We start from the raw sequence: 22627 nt of genomic DNA, 5'->3' as shown, positions 1-22627 counted from the left end.
CATACTTATATACCTATATTAGTTCTTGGTATGAGAACATATTGTCACCAGTAAGCCTCCCATTAGAATCTCATTCAATATTGATGAAACTGAGTTGGAAATCACTTTTAGTAAGCCGTATCATTGAAATATGTTATTTTACAACAAACCTTTGCAAACAGAGGGTTGAATGTGTTATGAAATATAAGACAAATAAAATCACCTTGTTTACCATAAATCAAAGAGACCGCTGAAATAGCACTGAAGGAAAAACTTAGACTTGTTTTGTGAAGTTAGATTTTGTAGGTCTGAACTAAATGTTTTTCTTCTTTATGGAGTAAAACTCAGAGAGTTTAGAGCAACTTAGAGCAGTTTTAGAGCAGAAATGGTATCATATCACACTTAAAATAGATGCCAGACACAGAGGTCTAAATATCTTCCTTCTTATTCCCTGCCATATACTCTTGCCCACCAGTTTCTTTTTAAATTTATCTGCTAAAACTAAGATGTGTTGTGTAAGGGAAAAGGAGACATGGGAACATCGTCTCTTAGAGTCTTATCTTTGCCAACTCTCATGCTCTGACTTGCCATTTTGTTCAAATTGATTTTATAATATCTGTCTTGGATATTGTAATAACAATGCATTATTCTGATACAGAAGGCTGCATTTGATGCATGTTAGATTGCGTGAAAACTTTGGAGTGAAAAATCATTGGGAAGATGGCACTGTTCTTTGCATTTTCTCTTGGAGACAGATACATGTCTGTGGAAAAGATGCAAAATATGAATATTACAATTTCTACAGTAAACTTCAAGAGCATCAGGATCCATTCCATTCTTCAAAGGTCAAGGTGAGTTGTCATGGAGAATAAAGATTGATTAAAGCAGTAAGACATTTGGAAGAGTTTATGCATGGCCAGTAAGGAAACTTCCCTTTGGGGAAAAGAAAAATAGAGAAACGTCTTCTTTTAAGTCATTGGGGAGGCCATTAAAAGTGATGGATCTTTAATTTTTTTCATCCTCTCCTTAAACATGCGGGACAGCAGTTGGGTTTTTAACAAGAGCCCAGCCATTTGTACGTATTTGTCCAAAAAAGCGTGAAACTTTTGAACATGTTTGTTATCAGGACCAAGGTCCATCACTAAAATCTCAGAGATCCTTGTTTTTCCCCATCATGTCACTTAGTAGGACTTAAATATTTCATCACAGGAAATGAGTTCAGAAAGAATATTACAATGTTCTGCTTTTTTTCCCTTCTTATAAATTAAACCTGAAGTGTTAACTGTGTTAATCAATTACCAAGAGAGGGCACACTTGGTACTAGTTTGAGTCATAGGATGTAGATGGTAGGTAGTGCTTCAAACCTTAACAAAACTAAAATAACATCAGTGTAGATGGGCAAATCAGAAAATGCGCACCTCTTTTTAAGTGAGAAAATTGTTATTTGCTTAATAAAATGAGTAGTTCCTTCCTTTCATATAAAATTATCTTGATAATGCTACCCAGTAAAATGCTGCTAGTTTGTTGATGGCTCCATCGAAGTTCTCTGTTTCTCCACGGACTAGACACACTTCCTATCTTTGAAATGCCAGTTACTTAGATTTCTATTAATTGAGTAATATTTCCCAGAAATCTGATATTTAATCAAATGTGCATTCATTAATGCCCACAGATATCCAAGAAAAGTGTTTCCATTAAAGGGAAATCTGCTGTGTTTATCTTTTCACAGATGAGTCTACAATATATTTTTTCCTGCTCACATTTGAACTATGTGAGGATAACTGTGTGAGCATAGGATGAGAATAGATGAAAGGTAGCACCTGTGGAAGCAATTAATTCACCCTACAATATTCAGTCGGTTAATCAGGCATAAGGACAGTTCTGAAACAGGATTATGGTGTCTTTGACTTAATGGTGTTTACTGCAGGGTCTGAACTGCTGCCTTAGAAAATATTTCCTCTGTAAAGTGTAATAAATCATATCTATAATCTCTCTCTTTTTTACCATTCATGCTTGTACACTCTTTAAGTAGACAAAGTGCCTTCATGTGGAAAAGTGAAAGATCTCAGAAAAAAATTATGTATTGGACTTCACCAGCTAATTTCACTGGGTTTGTCAGTTTCTTAATTTATTGACTTGGATTCTTATTAAAACATAGACTGCAAAGATGGACTCAGTGGTGATTAATGAGATGGGAATCACAGATGCCCTTTGTCTGTTTCTTCCCACACCATTTCAAGCCCAGGCCCTTTGAACATGTTTTCTACTTCAGCGCCCCAGAGAGCTTAACCAGGGTAAGGTGCTAATAGGTTTTCAATTATTCTTCCTCTGATTCTTAACGTGGGAGTTTTCAGCAGTGGAAAGTTAGAGATGAAGTGGAAGCAGCCAATTATTGTCATGTGTTCATGGGGCCCAAGTTAGCATCAACTTATGCATGCACACACACACACACTGATATGCTGATACAAGAGAATTATCTCAACACAGAAAGCAACTTAGTTTTATTTAAAGATAGTTTATTAGTCTTTACCACTGAGGTTTTTTTTTTCTCGAACCTGTCTCCAGATGATCATAAATCAATTATCTGAAGGGGTCTCGAAAGCATGTATTAATGATGTATTCTTAACATCTTTATTTTTTTTTTAATGGGAAAAATCAGACGTAGAAAATTGAAGTAAGTTGCCCTTACATGGTCAGCATAAAAAAGATCTTAAATCAATATCTCCTGAATGTTTCCATTTTTCCAAGGGTTCTGTCATCATTCAAACAATTTTCAGAATTCTTCTTCTGGATTAGTCTCTAGAGCCACTTTAGAAGACAAATAAGAATTCTGGTTTCATAGATATGATCTATAGGCTGTTTTGTTTTGTTCTACTGCCACAACTGCACTACTTAACTTTATCCCCTGCTTAGTCATTAAACTTGGCTGTCCTGTGACCTTCTTGGAGGCAAGTATCTTATTATATTCCCATGGTATTTAGCAAAATATTGTTCCATTATTGAATTGATTATATGTTTATTGATAAAATATATGCAAAACATATGTAATTTTTTACACATAATCATAACTAAAATCATGGACTGAAATAGTCTTGACTAAACTATTTTGAAGTTTCCTCTTGCCAAAACCTTGAAATTATATCTCTATATATTTGTCTTTAGGATATTGTTACTATTATTGTTGTTATTCATAGTTTAATTTTGAGACTCTAAAAACAGCCCATGCTAATGGTATGCTAATCCAACTGTCTAAACAATTAAAAATGTTAATGATTGGATCAGAATAATATTTTTCTATTATTGTTATTTCATGCCTGAAATATTCAGTGCTTGGGTTTGTGTTTCTATAAATGGCACGAAAAAAGAGTCTTTATAGCAGATCCTAAAAATGACTGTGTGGATTTCAAAGAATGTTTTCCAATGGAAAGAAAGCGTAAATCTTTTATGTAGTTGAGTGCTAGAACAGCTTATAGATCAATGTCAACAGGTGAAGCCAAGACAAATGGTCCTAATCTGTGCCTTTGTAAATATGTTAACCACGAGGAGACAATTTTTCCAATGAATCAAGAAAATGAATATGAACTTTTTGTTCAACCATTCAGAGTCCCAGCATGTAAGCCAGAAAGTCCAGGGGGATCTTCTATGGTATATTTGAAAAGTCTAGGTTATATATTTTTGCCTGGAACTACTTAGAAAGAACTATGATAGCCATTTTTAGAAAAGCACTGTGGTTCCTTGGGCCAGTGTCAAGGTAACCCTTTCCAAAATACTACGACCAGGAAGATTTGCACGTCTCAAAGATATTTGAAGTTGATGGAGTCTGTGGTTACATAGCGATCAGCTGCTTTTATTGGATTAAGTAGAATTGGGTTAAGATCTGGACACTGATTGTGAATGTTCTGAACTCACTATTTCCCTCCACATGATCTAATGTGCCGTGTTTTCTGAACCTCCCCAGCCCAGTAACTCTTCCTTGGGAGGTATGTTGTTCAGGCTTTTAAAACTGTTACCTGCTCTTATATATTATTCTCTGGAAGTTGATTCACAAGAACAAGATATACTGACAATATTACTGTCTATTATTAAGCAGGAAAACATAATTGATATAGAATATGTCAAGCCATTACTAAAATGTCAGTAAGTCTCAGTCATTAGTATCATACTTATTATATGACCTTGAAATCTTTTGCTTAGCCCTTGATCAAGCTTTTGGACAAGTTTATGTTCAAATAAACTTTTGAACAAGTTTATGGTCAAATAATACCTCTACTGAATATTTAGGTCTATTTATTTTTTTAAGGTTTTATTTATTTATTTATCAGAGAGACAGAGAGAGAGCAGAAGCAGGGGGAGGGGTAGGCAGAGGGAGAACAGAGGGAGAAGCAGGCTCCCTGCTGAGCAAGGACTCGGATGTGGGAATCCATCCCTGGACTCTGGGATCATGACCTGAGCTGAAGGCAAAGCCTCCATCGACTGAGCCACCCAGGTGCCCCTTTTATTTTTGTGTGCTTAGTTTTTGTTTTTGGTTTTTGTTTGTTTGTTTTTGTTTTTGTTTTTTGCTTTTGTGTGTGTGTGTGTGTGTGTATGTGTTTTTTGTTTTTTTGTTTTGTTTTGTTTTGTTTGTTTTTGCTTGTTTGTTTTATTTTCTATGTTTGGTGGTGGGAGGCCAGGGTAGGATCATTTGTCTTCTTGAACTATTTGAAATCAAGCTTCTCCTTAAGCTGCATTTCAGCAGGTGATTCTTCAGATACGGGATGCAGAATTTTTCTTTTGTCATGCCTAACTTGTAAATACAGACCAAGCAATTCAACTTTTTAAAATTATTTACCATCTTTATTTTACAAAGTACTACATAGGCTTTCCTATAGAGATTCATGACATCTTCCAAGTGAATGGCATTTTTTGTGTATTTTCTTATGGATTCCTCTATAATGCAACATAAGTTATATAGTACACTTCTATGGCATGTAAGTGCTGGGTGAATAGAAAGGGATAATGAAAAACATGAACCAAGAGAATGAAGAGAATTCCCTACAATGAAGTTCTTCAAGTCAGTAGCAGATTTTCAGAATGCTGGATAACCTTCTCCCAAGCAGAGATTTACCATATGAGAAACTGAGACAGCCACACTGTTTTCAAGACATGGGGAAATGTTTTGATTCTATTAAAATCAGAGCAAAAAATTATTCAAGACATTCTCTTCTTTGATTTCTTGTCTTTCTCATGAATTTGTTATTGAACGCCTTCTATGGGGTAAGCTGGATTATTGAGAAAGGTTTTCTCCCTATAGCAGAGGATGGAGAACAGTTAGAGCAAATAGGAACACTGATCCCCACAAGCAGAAAAATAAATGAAACACATTTCAGGGAGTTCAAGACAAGAGGTCTTGGGCTGTCTGTCAGAAATCACTTTCAGCCGATAGAAACAGAACACTGAAAAACAGTGGCTTATATAAATAAGAGTTTATTTTTTCCCTCAAACAGAAGTCTAGAAGAGGCTACCCAGGGATGGTCTAGCAAGCATGTAATGTCATTATAAATTGGGACAAGCTGTCCTTGGGGCTCCTGGGTGGCTCAGTGGGTTAAGCCTCTGCCTTCGGCTCAGGTCATGATCTCAGGGTCCTGGTTTCGAGTCCCACATCGGGCTCTCTGCTCAGCAGGGAGCCTGCTTCCCTCTTTCTCTCTGCCTGCCTCTCTGTCTACTTGTGACCTCTCTCTCCGTCAAATAAATACATAAAATCGTTAATAAATAAATAAATAAATAAATAAATAAAAATTCAGTGTCCTTCTAGTTCCTGTTGTATCATTTCTTGTCTTTTCAAACTGGCATCTGTACCCCCAAAAGGAAAGAGCAACGAGAAAAAGAAAGAAGAATTTGTCATGGAATCAGTCCTATAACGGAGCTTTCTGGAAGCCTCATTCAAGAGAGGAATTTTTCTTCAATTTCTAACGCTTAATCTCATGGCCCCCGCCAACCGTGAGTGAGTCTGGGAAATGTAGTTTTTAAGGTAGGTCATCATCATCTCCAACAAAATGAAGGAATGCTAATAAAAATGTCAGAGGGAAATGGTAGAGAATGTGTCTCTTACGCATTACCTGTCTTTAATATTTCTGTTAATCCTTAATTTTTCCTAGGAACTGCCATTTCCATGAACATGAGAGCTACTGGCGAATCTGCTTAGCGACCTACTTAGTCCTATGCAGCCCTACAGCTGACCTGCTGCTGAGTACTGGCCTTCAGAAGAGGGTGAAAACATTAGCTTTTCTTTCTTTTTTGTTTTGTTTTGTTTTGTTTTAGATTTTACTTATTTACTTATTTGAGAGAGAGAGAGAGAGAGAATGGGGGAGGGGCAGAGGAGGAGGGAGAGGGACAAGTTGACTTGTCTTGAGCAAGGAGCCCACTAAGGGGCTGGATCTCAGAACCTCAAGGTCATCACCTGACTTGAAATCAGGAGTTGGATGAAACATCCCTCAATGGGATTTTCTGCCTCTTCAAGTAGCAAACAAATCAAATCTAATCTGGAATTATTAGAAATTACTTGCTGAGTTGCCCAGGCACCCCCCAAACATTCTTCTTCTAAATTACTCTAACCTACTTCTTCTAAATTACTTCAACTTCTTCTAAATTACTCTAACCTACTTCTCATTTCACAAACACTTGATTCACAAAATAAAAAAACAAAAGTCACAAGCACTAGAAGATTATTTCATACTATGTTGTTCAACTTTTCCAATCTTTCCTTCTGCCCCCAATTTACTCTCTGAATTGTCAACTCTATAGGACGACATTTTTTTTTCCATTAAAAAATATGCAGGGGAGTAAATTAACCAATAGATTTTTCTCAGTGACAAATAGAAAAAGGAAACTGCTTGTCTTTCATAAACCTATTTTGCCCACATACCACAAATGTTCACAGTTCAATAATTTTGAGTTCCGATTTGTTCAACACTCTGGAATCACAAAGGCCAGCCAGTCAAATTCCACACCCAAAATACATATCTCATTTAGGGAGTCATAGTCTCCTTTTCTAATAATTCCAGATTAGATTTGATTTGTTTGCTACTTGAAGAGACAGAAAATCCCATTGAGGGATGTTTCATGATTGAAAATTCTTCCTATATTATAACCAACTGTTGCTCTATTACTTGTAATCCCTCCCCTGGCTTCTATTCTTATACTGGAAGTTTTCACTGAACTAACGGACATACTTCCTTGATACGAGATCACATAAAAATAATTTACCTTGTCCAAGGAAGGGATATAGCCTATAATATCTGTATTGTTTATAGATAACAGAAGGGTTGTGTGAATCCTGCATAAAGTTTTATCTTCTCCTCTACTGGCCTTAAACAAAACCAGAAGTTTTTTTTCTTGTGGTCAAGTTTCTCGAAACAACATTAAAAGTAACTTCATTATTCTTAATGTCTCAGGCCAGAAATACAGTGGAAAAATCATAATGAAAATCTATGTGAGCATTTTCACTTAATAAAAACATCCTCACATCCACTGTCTCAATATTTCAAGCCTACCTACTTCATGACATTTATGAAGTGTAAATTGTTCCCTTTATCTGACCTTTTCGACTTAAGATTCCTCTCCATAATGGAAAATATGTCTCAAGAAAGTAGAGGAGTCAAGCTACTTGGCTTTCCTCAACCACCGTATCTCATGACTATCAACAACTTCACATGAGCTGTAAATTTGGAAACAAGTTGGGGCTCCTGGGTGGTTCAGTGGGTTAAAGCCTCTGCTTTAGGCTCAGGTCATGATCCCAGCATCTTGGGATCAAGCCCCACATCGGGCTCTCTGCTGAGCAGGGAGCCTGCTTCCCCCTCTCTCTGCCTGCCTATCTGCCTACTTGTGATCTCTCTCTGTCAAATAAATAAATAAAATCTTTAAAAAAATTTGGAAACAAGTTCATTCATGTATTACCTATGTATTTAAGGGAATGTCTTATTTTTTCCAATGATGGTCACTGTTGCTAAATAAAACAACAACAAAAATAGTCCCTCCAGAGTCTCTGAATTCTGTTTTTCTGTGACACAGTGTCCTAACATCCCCTGATGGAACCCACCCTCTTTTACTAAGTGAACCACAGTCGCTTAGGTAATCTTCTTAAAGTTCTGAATACTAGAACAGATGGTCTGGGCGAGTATGAATTTCAGCTGCCCATTCCGTAACAACTGTACTGCTTTAAATGATTAGGGGAATCACGGCAGCCAGGAAATGTTTATTGTTTTGGAAAGAGGGTGGGTCAGGATGGGATTTCACTTTCACTCTTTCCTAGAGGAAAATATTCATCCAACAGATCTTCTGTGACCTATCAGACCTGCCGTCTCCATTTGCCAACTGTTAAGGCATCTGATGGTTAAGGCAACTGGGAAGGGTAGCAAGACGATAAACGGACTCCCAGCCAAGCAAATGCCAATTATAGTTTGTTTTAAGTGTGTTAGAAAGGATGGCGGAAGGCCAACAGCGTGGTGGATGGACAGGGGTTGCTTAAAGGGCACATAGCAAAGGCTACAAATTCCAAAAAGACATGATTGGCATGGTGACAGATGGAGGGGGGGGTGACCAGGCTCTTTCAAAGATGACTTATACTCTGTGCCAATCAAACTATTCTTTCACGTTTAGTTCAAAGTCCTTATGTATGATGGGAATTTCGAGACAAAGAGAATGGTTTATTCAAAGTTTTAACATGATTAACATGATTTTAATCAGGAGAGTCACCACGTACTGGTGACTGGCCTCTTTGTTAACAGCGATCCAAACCCATTTGGAGAAGACAAAGAAATGGGGGTTTTTCTTCAGTGTGACCAATTCTCCAGATCACAGTGTAGTTGGGGTACAGAGGTGTAGGAGCGATCAGCTCTACGGATCCCAAACAGATGAGGTCTGGCACGCCTCACTGACAAAATCCAAGGACAGAGAAATGAATAGTGGTGAAACAGGAAAGGAATTCATTTCAGTGAGGCCAATGCTTGTAAGAAGACAAAAGACTAACATCTCAAAAAACAGCCTCCAAAGTGCTGAAAATAAAAGAACATGGGAACAAAGGTGAGTGGGTACATGCTGGTGGGCAGTGAAGGTCAAATCCATCATTGTCTTGGGTGGGGGTTCTTGCTGGCTCGGGGCAGTCCTTATGCTGAAGGGGATAGCTCATTTGCCTTCAAGGTCTTCCAATTGAGCCTAGAGACAAGCTGGAAAGAAGAACCCAACTAGAAAGCTTGAGGTCAAAATGGAGACAACCAAAGCCCTCTTCCAAGAATTAAAACAAATTACTTCTTACTTCAACACGTTGTATCTGGTTACACAAGTAATTAAATTTAGGTAATAAAGACCAAAGTTTCTTACCTGGATAATCAAAACCTTTTCTTCACTAAAGCAAATGTCAGTTTATTTGGAGAGAAAAAAAAATAGTTTTTCCTTTATCCTTCTAGTTTCTTGGCTGAGACCCCTTTATAATAAACAAGAGCTTAACGGGGGAAAAACAGATGGTTAATAACATGTATACCTCCTGTATTAAAAAAATAAATAACTAAATAACTCAAGAAGTGGCCTAAACCAAACCATCACTTGAAATAACCATCTCCAGGTAAAGACAAAAAAGACAAAAAAAAAAAAAAAAAGATGTTGTGGGAGGTGGTAGGGAGAGCCAGGTTTTCAGGCAAAGCACAGTCAACAAGGGTATGGTTGTTAGTCAGATAAAGTCTTTGCCTTACCCATTAGTAAGAGTTTCTACAAATTTAGTCATTCTCTTCCCTGCACAGAAAGGGAGGCACCCTTACAAATGGAAATTTTCCTCATAAATGTAAATTCGTTTTACAAAAGAATAACTTCTTCTGTTTTCAGAGCTTCTCTGGTGTTTACTGTTTTAAGAAATAATCAGCCAAGAAGTAATCTTTACACCAAAAAGGCCCGTTTTGGGGTGACAAATTCTGCCCCCTTTTAGTTAGCATGATGGAATTATGTGGCTTTAATCGACTCATGTATTTGTCTGGATGCCCTCCATCAAATGATTTCCTTGAAGAATAAAATCCACTTCCTTGGGGAAGGCTGTTATAATGTGGGCATGACAGATAGAGAAAGTTGCATTTAGAAATATAAAATAGAAATAGACTTTAAGTTGCTTTTTAGGTGAAGTCGTATATGGTCACTGTTAGCAAATTTAAAAAATGGAAGGCTAGCATTAAAATAGAAATCCAATCATGCGTAGCAGAAATGGACTTTATCAAGTACGTTTTATCAAAGTAAATTCTAATGGAATATCCTAGCAAGTTTTCCCCAAAGAGTGAATTTCATTTTCTAAAATGTATCCATTCCTGAAATGTGAGTTTTATATAATACATGTTCATTAACTAAGCCACTGTAGGGTGCCTGGGTGGCTCAGTGAGTTAAGCCTCTGCCTTGGACTCAGGTCATGATCTCGGGGTCCTGGGATCGAGCCCCGCATTGAGCTCTCTGCTCAGCAGGGAGCCTGTCCTTTCCCCCCCCCAGTCCCCCCCGCCTGCCTCTCTGCCTACTTGTGATCTCTCTCTCTGTCAAATAAATAAATAAAATCTTTAAAAAATTAAAAAAAATAATTAAGCCACCGCACAGTAGTGCATTAAAAAAGTTCATCATATATTTCTTTATTCTATGTTTTAATTTTTTGAAATTTCATCATTTTAAGGTAAACAGTAATGTCAGGAAACGACATGCCTTTAACTTGCTTCCAAGGAAGGAGGTCTTTATGTGGCATATATTCAGATTCTGTTTCTTTGGTTTCACAACAATATTCATGTTGATTCATGGATAAAATTAGGACAGGAGGCAATGTAAAAATTAATAAAGGGAAACCTCACAAAAATGGAGTCGGAGGCCAGCAGGGGGAGCTCTTATGTCCTACCACTCTACATCAATTACAGACCCAACAGCAAGAGATGGACAGTGCACGTGGGTACTGCTTTCCGTGCCTGCAGGAGGAAGAAAGGCTTTCCTCCTTCCCTGACGACAATCAACCAATGAGAAACAAACACACCTGGGTCAGTGAGAAGCCCTATGCTTTGAACTTTCAGTTCACACTATGGAGTTTTTGCTTATAACAACCTTCTCAACTTCCTCCCTTTCATTTATAAACTAGAGTTCCTCTCCTTTGTTCTGTGAACTTGCCCTCTTTGCTAGCTTACTTGTCCTGGCCTGCAATTCTCTGCTATTCCTGAATAAGCCCACTTTTCCCCGTAAAAGACCTGGCAGTTTTATTTTAAGGGTTAACAAGGACTACCTAGAAGACTTGACATTGTTGTTTTTTTGTTTTGTTTTGTTTTTCCTTTCCTGACATGACATTGTTAAAAGATAAATGGAGAAATATTTGAAATCCAAGATGTTCATTTGAGCAAAAATCCATTCGAATCAGGCAGCCTCCAATCTAGCAGATAGAAAGAAGCTCCAAGAAGCTGTACGGAATGAAAGATTTGGATAGCCAGAAGGAAGTGAGAACGAGGAAGCTATACTAGGCAAAAAGCGGGTTGGTTATTGCAAAGTTACCTTCCTTTAGGGGATGGTAGGGACCCATCAGGTAAGATTACCTAACTGGTGCCGATCAGGTGATTCCTGACTGACTGGTGTAAGTTTCCATTTCTGGGAGAACCAAAATGATAATTCCATGAAACCTCAGTCTGTTGACATGGGGTTTTGCATTAGTGATTCCACTTTGGGTTTGTTGTCTTGTTGTTAACAAATTTTATACTATTTTATTAGGTCAATGGAATGTTATTTAATTTTGCCATTCTATGTATAGATTAACTTCTGCAGATGTGTCCTTTTTCACAATGAAATGAGATTAGGACAAGTCTGTTGTCTTGCTGTTAACAACATATATATTATTTTATTAGGTGAATGTGATATTGTTTAATTTTGCCATTCCAAGTATAGATTAACTTTTGAAGATGTATGCTTTTTCACAATGAAATGAGATTAGGGCAAGCAAGTATAACAACTCCCCTGAGGAGTTCTGCCCACTCAACGTTTCAATCTGAGTCGCCTCCAGTATGCTCAGGACAGTATGGATGTACAACAAGCTGGGGAATCAGGTAGTGAGGCTCTCAACTGGGCCAAACATGGCACAGAATAGATCAGGAGTTCTCATCCCTGAGTACTCAGTACTCGCTATAACCATCTGGAGAGTTTTAAAGAATCTGGATGCCTGATGCCTAGGCCCAGAGATTTTGACCCAATTGGTCTTGGGTGTGTGGAGGGTATGGTGGTTTTGAAAGCTCTCCATGAGATCCTAATGTGCAATCAGAGTTGGGTATCCCTGCTCTAGATTGATCCACTGATTCCTAGATTTCTCTGGTCATAAGGGTCCCCAAGATGCTTGTTAAAAAGTGTGTCTAATCTACTACCCAGATGGCTTGATTCGGTGGTTCTTGAGACACACTCTGGAAAAACAAAAATCAAAAAACAAAAAGAAAACTCTTGTTTTACCTTATTTTTGTAAGCCCTGGGCTTGTCACCTGGTGACACCAACTTCAGCTATGTGAGAGTTCACTCAGAGTACATAATTCTTACTTTTGGCAGTTCTCAACATTCATGGAAACAAAAACTTTCACAGAAGCTTCTGTACAATTGTGTTGCCACACGCAATGCCAGAGGCAATTCCAAATTCCCATAAGTCAGACAAATCTCTAGCCAAGAAAAAAAAAATCAAAATAATGCAGTAGATGGCACTTAAAAATAAAGCTCATGCAGTTCCAGAAGAATCTTTTCTTTTTAGATTCTTTTTGCTTTAATGTACAAAATTTTATTTTTAATATTTATTTGCTTATGACCCCACAATTCTTTCTTCAGGTGTTTATCTCGAGAAATGAAAACATGTGTCCCTAGAAAAGACTTGTGCAAGAATGTTTATAGCAGTTTTATTTATAATAACCAAGTGCTAGAAATAATCTAATTATCTCTCAACAGGTGAATGAACAAACAACATGGAAGGACACGTGAGACATCAGAAGGCTACACTGTATATCTACCTTGCAAGTTTGTTAAGGGAGATTGAGTTAGTACCTAAAATAATACTTTAAACCCTTTGAAAGGTAGTATCTTCTGCCCTCGTGGCACATACTGATAGACAAGTAGGTACGTGTACAACACATACTGCTTGCGAGAAGATAAATACTATGTCAGTATTCTCCTATGTATACCTTCCACAGTAAGTCACAATTCCCTCACCAGACAGATGTCCTGAGTGAACTACGATGAAAAACCTTATAAATAGCAAGACAAAAGAGAAGAAGTAACATTAAGAATTTCCAAAGCCTCATTCATGATAGAAATTGACTCAAGGAGTTGTACAACAAACACATATCCAGAGTTTGTTATATTCCAAGCCCAAAACTTGGCATCACACATAAACAAGGTCCTTGTCCTCAGGGTTTGGGTTCTGGCAGAAGACACATAGAAGTTGACAAGCATTTACAGAGGAGTGTGGTAACTGCTAGATTAAAGGAAATCCATGGAACTTTAAGAGGTCCCTAAGCAGTCTGGGGAGAGGTCGAACATCTAAGGAGGTGACCAAGAAGAGAAATGAGTAGAAAAAATAAGGAAACCATGCAGTCCTGAGGAATCAATGTCAACTGAACATACATGAATATTGAGAAGGAAAGAAGGAAAGAAAGGGGAGGTGTTCAGAGTAGAGAAAGATGTGGTAAAAGAAGTCAGAAGAGTCAATAATTAAAGGCTAGATTGGCGATGTTAAGGATTGTGGGGGACGCCATCTTGTCAACAACGGGAAGCCTTCAGGTATGAGATTTTTGAATTTGATATTTGTATGATCGTGTTTGTGTTTAAGGAAGAACACTCTAAGAGCCACCTTTAAGAATATCTCAAGAGACTTAACTAGCTGCAAAGCAGCCTCTCATGATGCTTGTCTCCCTCACCCCATTTAAGAACCATTTTGCACAATTGTTTACTTTGTATGAGGACTTCCGTGCAGCTTGTATGCTCTTGGGTCTGGCTTCTTTCACTCAGCAATATGTTTTGGGATTCATCCGTATTGTTACATGTCTTTTAAAATCTGTCAGTTGTGTTTCTGTATATTATTCTAGTGTGTGTATAGACCACAATTTATCCATTCTCTTGTTAATGAATATTTGAGTAGTTTTTCATTTCATAGGAGATTTTCAAAGCTGTTCACTTGAGTTCTTGAAATGAAAATGAACCTTGTATCTCATAGTGTCCATAAATTCAAAAGTTTCCTGAATTTATCATGTTAGACTTGAAACAAGTCAAGTGCATAACTCTATTTACTCTGAATGAGGTATCATAGTATTTCTGGCTACAAGTGACCCATAAAACTTAATTAAAATTAATAAATTAACTAGGTAATTCTTTGACATTCATGTATAATGAAAATGATACTGGAGCTCCTGGGTGGCTCAATGGGTTAAGCCTCTGCCTTCAGCTCAGGTCATGATCTCAGGGTCCTGGGATCGAGCCCTGCATTGGGCTCTCTGCTCAGCAGTGATCCTGCTTCCTTCTCTCTCTGCCTGCCTCTCTGCCTACTTGTGATCTCTCTCTCTCTGTGTTAAATAAATTTTAAAAAAAATCTTTAAAAAAATGATCCTGAAATGCTCCTTAGGTGCTTAGTAAGACAGCCTTGATCAATATTATTTACCATATCAAATAATATTTTCCTCACCATAATTAATGAGGATAAATTCTACACAAAATGATTCATAGACATAATATGTGTCTCTATGTGTGAGAGAGGGAGAGATTATTGATAATTACTTATGGACATGAAAAAGGTGTTTTTAATTTGCTATAGACTTGTATTGATAATTACATTTTGATGCTCAAAACACTAACTCCAGTGTGTGAACCCCGTGAGGCTTTTGTTTCTGTTTCGTGGGCATATTTATTTTCTACACTGGGAATAGGAGTTCAATTCAAAATTATTTAATGTGAACCTGTTATATGCCAGGATCTGTGGATCTGTGTTGGGCAAATGTATGAAAGTAAGGAGCATATTTTGTTTTTTTACCCATATCTTCTGAAGGTGTTTCAGAAGCCATCATGATCACTTTCAAACCTTGAGATTCCTTCACGCTTGGAAGCCAAGGAGAACGGGCACGTTAAATTGAAGTCTAACTTAAATCAAATATAACTAACCCCAAAAGATTGCGACAAAGGTTTTCCTCGTGACTGGGAAATCATGGGCACATCCCTTCCTGTAAGAGAGTCAGTTGTGCTGAGTAAAGAGAAGGGCCTCCCAACAACACAGAAAATGACCCTCAAGGGGAAAGACATTTTTCTTTAGAATTTGGTTTTAGAGTTACCTACTTTAACTGGAAAATGGCAGGGATTTCAAGTCACACTTCAAAGCCATTTTAGAATATTGAAGTGCGTCCAGGAAGGTTCCACTACCTGTATTTCACAGGAGGACTTACCTGTGTAGTGGCCATTATGAACACAATCCCCAGGATTTGCACAATATAAAGTTTTTAATTAAAAGGTTTTGCAATACCTTGCATTTTGCTCTGAATCGAAATGCACTCCCATTCAGCAATATTGTATAATTTGTCAAGAAGTTTCTTTTTGAAAAAATCCAGATACAAATTATACATTTTTAGATCCCTCTTTCTTTAATTCATCCATAAATATTTATGAAACATATTAGATTGCTTGCTGTGTAGGGAAATATATAGCTATACATATAATACACCCTCATAAAACGTATTCTTGTACGATGGTGGCTGGTTTTCTCCTTATGTACCAAGGTTAAATATATTAATTTCAATATTTTTTTTGCAAAAGAGAAATATATTAGCCAATGTCTTCTTAGTAATATACACACCTTGGTTTCATATGTATATATATTATATATAAAACAAAATTTTACTTATATAATGGAGATATATATAAATATATATGTATATACTTTATGGATATATATGCAATACATTATATTATTACATTATATACATTATTATTTTAGATATATGTTTTATATATCATACATAATGTATACTTTATTAGATATAGAATATTATATATGCTAATGCTATGGAACCTAAGCCCTTAAAGATCTCTTGCTGAAAGACCACTAATCTTCATTAAAGTGCTGTTTTATTCCTGGACTCCCATTTTTGTTTGCTGGTATCAGTCGCAACTATTTGCATTTGATATGACTGAATGACAGTTTGCCCTGATAATGATCAGGCTCTTTTTCTGTCTCCCAGAAACACACAGAGGGAAAGAAATAAGTTTGGTTAAATCCTGGCCAGGCATCATTCACTGTATTACTGTATAAGCACCCCTTGAAAGCCTTTGTTTGGTTTTAAATTTCTTTGAGAAATGCCCCTTCGAGTCACAAAACACTTTTCTTTCTTTCTTTCTTTTTCTTTTTTTTTTTTTTAAGAGTTTATTTATTTGAGAGAAAGAGAGAGACTGGGAGAACAAGGGGAGGGAGGAGCAGAGGGAGAACCCAACGTGGGACTCGATCCCAGGACCCTGGGATCATGACCTGAGCCTAAGGCAGATGCTTAAGCAGCTGAGCCACCCAGGTGCCCCCATAAAAGACCTTTCTATGAGAATATTGAGCAGCAGCAGGATTTCAGAGCCATCTCAAATGCAGTCATAGTTTCAGGAATCTCTGAAGGATTCCCAGGATGGAAGCATAGGGAAAGTGTTCCTGGGGAATGGTAGAGGAAAACCTGGGGGAAGAGTAGCTTCCCAGCCCTCTGCGAAGCTGACACATGTTTTCCTTTCTTGTTCAAGGGCTACCGCTCTTAACGAAGGAGTAGGAAGGAGTAGGGCATCATCAATGTGGCTCTGGCACATGAACCTTGTGACCCCATTTATTCTTGTATGGAGCCCTCCGTGATTTCCCCACTCCACTTTCTTACTCAAACATGAAAAAAAGAGAAAGAATGTAACCACCAGAGGGCGGAAGACATTACATTTCAGAGAGCTTGAAGTCCTGTTTGAGCCGCTAACCCCATCTCCCTAAGGTGCACGGTGGATGTGCAGTGTGGCCATTCCGTGTCCCCGTGGGTCCTTCCCTGTCGACCGTGGATCCTTCAGCTTATCTCTGAGCCTCCACCAGCAGTATTATTCCTTCTGCTTGCCATATAGATGACACCATTTTTAACCTCCTACTTTCATTAAATTAAGCCATCCCTGGTCCCTTGGGGCACTTGGAGTTCAAGTGAAACATAGAATTATTCAGAAGAACTTTAGGCTGTATCCCTATGCTTGAGGCCATTTTCTACCTAAAATGCAGAAGCAAACGTTGGAAAAGATGCTTGCACATGCTTATTAGCCAGTGAATTCCTCCGTGCCTCCCTTTCCTGTTTCCTTTTTTTCATGAACATTCTCACCTTGGCTCATGTGACTTCACTTATTATTTTTTTCTTCCTTTACATTGGCTCCTTGTTGCTTTTTTAACCATTTGCACTTACGGATCTAGTTCAGGCTTCCAGCTCAAACTGGGACCAGACAAGGATCCGTCTTTAACTATGGTGCCCTGATGATCAAAACGGACTCACTCCCACTTCTACATGACCTCCTCTAGAGTCTTTCACACCTTTGTATGGAAGATCCATGTCTTCTCTAATTCTTGTCACCACCCTTACTAGGCATTGGGCTCTCAAAACTTGAATGTGGCATGCAGGAGGCTGTTGGCGGCCTGAATGAACTTGAAACCTGTTGGGTAATGTTGCTATGGCAACTGTGTTTAGACAAATGACAAGCTGCACGGACTGAAGGCTTCTTGATGTCTTGTTTTGAGGATATCCCCCCTCTCCCTGGCATTTTACATGCTCATGATACCATCCAGGTGGTGGTAGACAGGATCTCCTACATGTCCTGTCACCATCAGCAAGACTCTGCTCTCATAGTGCTTTTCAAGGTGTTTTCTGCTTTTAATACTTTCTTCTACATCGAATTCATCAGAACTCTGGAGATCTATAATATATTGTAAATTGAGAATCTATGGGCTCCTGCTTTATGATACTTTGCAATGAAGTTGCTCCCAAATTCGGGACATTAGAATCATTTAGAGTGCTGTCGACACCTGGGGTGCCTGGGTGGCTCCTTCAGTTAAGTGTCTGCCTTTGGCTCAGGTCATGATCCCAGGGTCCTGGGATCAAGCCCCACATTGGGCTCCCTGTTTAGTGAAGAGCCTGCTTCTCCCTCTCCCTCTGCCTGCCACTCTGCCTACTTACGCTCTCTCTCTCTGTCAAGTAATTTAAAAGAAGTAGAAGAAGGAGTAGACACCTGAGCCTAATTCAGTAATCCTGGAAAAGTATTCAGGGCTTGGTATTTTCAATACCGAACTGTTCTCATTTGGTGGGGTGGACACCTTCTATTGCCATTATAATATCTCTACCTGAATATTCCATGTTAACAAAAGCTCAATTACTGAATCAAGAGAGGGGAGACACCTACAACTCAAAGAAAGTAGTCCCTGATGCTCTCCAATTAGCTGAATCATGATTGGCCTAAACCAATGTATCAGTTAGGACTAGCTCTGTAACAAGTAGACCCAGGAAAACACCATAAAAGAACAAAATGAAAGCTCACTTCTCCTTGACAGGAGTCAAAGTGGGTGTGTGTCCAGGGGTGTTCTATATGGTAATTCATGGACATCTTGCAGGTCTATCATGTCTCCTGGCCTTTGAGTACTTACCTTTCATCCAGGAGGGACACACACACACACACACACACACACACACACACACACACAGTGAGAGACAGAGATAGAGAACAAACAGGCAGGGAAGGGTCACCTACTCCTTTCCATTTCCTTATGGAAGAGAAAAGGTTACTACCTTGCACATTCGATTGTCAGGATTTGGCCCCATGTCTCCACCTACATTCCAGAGACGCTTGAAAATACAGCTTCCTCTTATGGAGAAGGTAATTTCTCAACAACATTCTCAATTACAAAAGGGAAACAAAACTCTCTGACACACAGGTGGTCTCCTTAGCCATGACTGGTCACCACACTCTTATTCCTCTTTGCCAAGGATGAATTGATGGCAGCCATGTGATGAATCCTGCCTGGTGACATGTAAGAGGAGGACAGCTTCTGGAAATGCTTTTATTTTCTTCATCATGGTTGACATGACCTTTTACCTCTTCTGTTCTTCTCTTCCCCTCTCTGGAAGGAAGATGCAATGACAGAGGCACAGTAATCATCTGGTAACCATGAGGGACTATGGAAACTCCAAAGTCTTCAAGCTACATTAGATTTCTAATCCTGGCTGACAGTGGTGCACAGATCACAATTTAAGAAACACTGATCTAAAGTATGCCCAGCCCCCACTGAGCCTTACATGGGAGACACTGTGTGGAAAATCCCACCTGTCTGTTCTTCTAATAAACACATAGCACCTGTTCATGTAAATAGCATATGTGACCTCTGTGACCTAAAAGGACCATCATAGTGATAACAGTTATATAACATCTGTTCCAGTTCCTGTGCTCTGACATTCTTGACTAACCTGTCCTGTATTTTATCTTTTATTTTAGCAATCTACTCTGAATATTTTGGATGGGGAGGCTGAATACATTGTCAAATAACATTAAGGCTCATGGGAACATCATGAAGTATTCGGTTTGTTGGGAGGGACTTAGGCACAGAGTGTTAGCAGTCATAGGAAAAATATTTTCATCACAGAAAATACTTGCCGGTGCTTCTGTCCATTGAGATAACTCTCTCTGGGAGGGGAGTTTTCAGGGGAAAGATAATGCCCATCTAGTATGAACTGAACGTGTATCCCAGTTTCCCCAGGATGGGCCAGATTTGATGCATTTCCCAGCTTTGCTAACTGCACCCAAATTATTTAGTCAACCAGTTTATTACCTTAGAATAAGCCCTAGGCATACAGGGAAGACTCTATCTGTATTTACAGAAATTATTTTCAAAGATACCACAGTCACATGTTCTTCAGCTTAGAGAATTTTTCCAGCCTGCCATTCACTTAGTCCTTGCAGTGCCAGGGGCTTTAGGCAAGGGTTTCCCATAATGTCAAAGGGTGCCAAGCAAAAGACCCGAAGTGCATGGTGCTCTATACATTGGGCTTCTCAAGCTCCATCCAAAGGGGAAAGAGGCTCAGACTCTTGGCATGTCCAAAACCCAATACGTGTCAGCCTATGCACCACACATGGCAAATGGGAAGCCCGACTATAAGCTTCACATCTTGGCTTCCCCCTCTTCACGTCTTCCTTGTCCGCAGTCTTTCTCTTGAAAGCCTAATGCATAGATAGGAATATCTTAAGATCCCATTACTAGGCTCAGTCAGTTAATAAGCTTCTGCCTTTGGCTCAGGTCATGACCCCAGGGTCCTGGGATCGAGCCCCACATCGGGCTCCCTCTGAGCAGGGGGCTCCCTGCCCCTCTTCCTCCTTGTGCTCTCTCTGACAAAATAAATAAAATCTTTCTTAAAAAGTAAAAATAAGGGCACCTAGGTGGCTCAGTGGGTTAAGCCTTTGTCTTCAGCTCAGGTCATGATCCCAGGGTCCTTGGATTGAGCCCTGCATCAGGATCTCTGCTCAGCAGGGAGCCTGCTTCCCCCTCTCTGCCTGTCTCTCTGCCTACTTGTGATCTCTGTCAAATAAATAAATTCTTTTTTTTTTAAGTAAAAATAAATAAATTTTCAAAAAAAAAAAAAAAGATCCCATTACTAGGACAACACAGAGACTTCAAACCACTCAGAGTATCTTATCTGTAATCTTTGAAGCCTCCAGCTCTGAGGATAACACTTGGGAAGAAGGAATCACTCAGAGGTAGTTACTTCAGTTGCCTTGCTTAGTTAGGAAAACTGGAAGTGGTGAGCAGCATTTCCACAAAACTAAATAAAGAGTTGTTTTCCTTCCCACCCACAGAGACAGTGTAACAGTGAAACTTCGCAGGAGGCCAGAATCCCATTGGTTGGCTCTAAGGAAGCAAACTTCCCTGTTTCTTATGTATTTCACTAGTTTCCATGTCTCAGTTCCTCACCTATAGACCTTAGGTTTGAGTTCAGCTTTGTCCTTCCATCAGAAACTATGCAACCTTGGAAAGGCACTCAAATTTAAGGCTCACTTTTCTTTCTTGGTAAAACTGGGATCATCCAAGTACTTATCCCTTGAGTGCGTAAGGATCATGTAAATTCAGTAAATTGGCTGAACTCAGTAGAATACAGTTCGGAAAGGCCCTTTGAACCCTGTACAGTAGATATTCCTCATTTTTTTTTAATATTTATCATTGCATCTAACCTAAAGAACAATATTATAATTTTAGTTGTTAGAAATTTCCATCCAGTGTAGAAATAAAAAAAGTGAGTGAATGTAGAAATACCCCTCCCCCCAAGAAACCACACATACATGCTTAATCAGCCTGTGATGTGTAGTTATTAAGCAAAACTGTAACCATTCCAATACTGGTTAACCTAGAGTAACTCCATTTTTAGCTGTTTTACATTTAAGCTCCTAGGAAAAATGTCATTTCCATAAATGCTTCTGCAGCTAGAATATTTGGAATCTAGAGGATTTTGTAGCATCACCATAAAACACACCATCTAAGCCAGATACTCTTGAGATTAATGAGCTGTCATAAGAATGTTGCAATGATAGCCCACTGCCACCCAGGACTGTCCCAGGAGGACTGAAAATGTGCACCTTCTAGGCTTAAATAAAGGTATGAGAATAATAGCTGCAAATGCTAACGACCCACCCAACAGTGACAAAACAAAAACAAAACAAACAAACAAACAAACAAAACGAAAAAACTTGTCTACTTTTTAAAATAAATTTTTAATATCCTCCCTTTCTTAAATTGTCACCTATCCATGGTTGATAGCATGCATGCATCATAGTAGGTCCCCAAGCTCCTTCCTGTCCCAGAATGGTTGCCTGTGCTTCATCTGTCAGGTTGATTTTGGAAAGAATAAAGAGGATCCTGCCTTCTCCCTGTAAAGACATATCACAGGAATTGCACATAGCACTTCTGCTCACATCCCATTAGCCAGATCTCGTTCTGTTGCCACATCTCGTTATGTGGAAGTGGCTCTCTGGCTATAAAAGAAGGAAAGACAGTAACGGTGGGGACCAGAATTTTCTGCCATTGCCACATTTAGTATTAGGTATGTGAATGGGCTGGATGTCTATTCAACATCATGCAAAAACTGTTACATAAGAAGCTTCCATTTGATTCATCAGTTGCTTCGCGATGTTTGTGCCAACGTATTTTGCTACTTTCAGATAAGGAGCCCTCAGCGGATGGTAACTGTTATTGAAATATGCTCCTTTTTGTTGAAGAAGCTTGAGAAGCACGCACGCGCGCACACACGCACAACGCATGCATGCGATTGGGTTGTGCTTCCTAAATGTTCCAGGAATGAGATAACATGCATCCAGACGGGGAAGGCTACTGGAAGACTGAGGTCTTTATTCAAAACTTGCAGAGGGTATGCTTTGGTTACAAGAGAAGAAAAGGAGCAGGTAGTCCGAATGGAGGCAATGACAGGGGCAGAGGCATAAAAGCGAAGTGGGACCAATGAGAAAAAATAACCAGCTCAGAGCACAGTGCTTGTTGGAGAGAAGCAGAGGGGGAGGTGCAAGGAATATGTGGAGACAGCAGATTTTGATTCTCCCACACATACCTGTTGGCAGAGCTTTTGCATAT

The 22627-nt window shown here is 38.9% G+C and overlaps 1 long non-coding RNA gene across 1 annotated transcript in view; it reads left to right on the top strand.

The window, feature by feature from the left end:
* Positions 1–10925: 10925 nt before the first annotated feature.
* The window catches only part of LOC116578480, a 29704-nt gene continuing 18002 nt past the window's right edge, over positions 10926–22627 (top strand). The window contains exons 1-2 of the long non-coding RNA XR_004280898.1: positions 10926–11003; positions 12925–13755. This is a non-coding gene — a long non-coding RNA (uncharacterized LOC116578480). The remainder of the gene's footprint in view (positions 11004–12924; positions 13756–22627) is intronic.

This window comes from Mustela erminea, chromosome 18 (genome assembly GCF_009829155.1).
Source record: "Mustela erminea isolate mMusErm1 chromosome 18, mMusErm1.Pri, whole genome shotgun sequence".
Lineage (NCBI taxonomy): Eukaryota > Metazoa > Chordata > Mammalia > Carnivora > Mustelidae > Mustela > Mustela erminea.
Note: the sequence above shows the minus strand (reverse complement) of the source record. Positions and strands in the feature narration are given on the sequence as shown.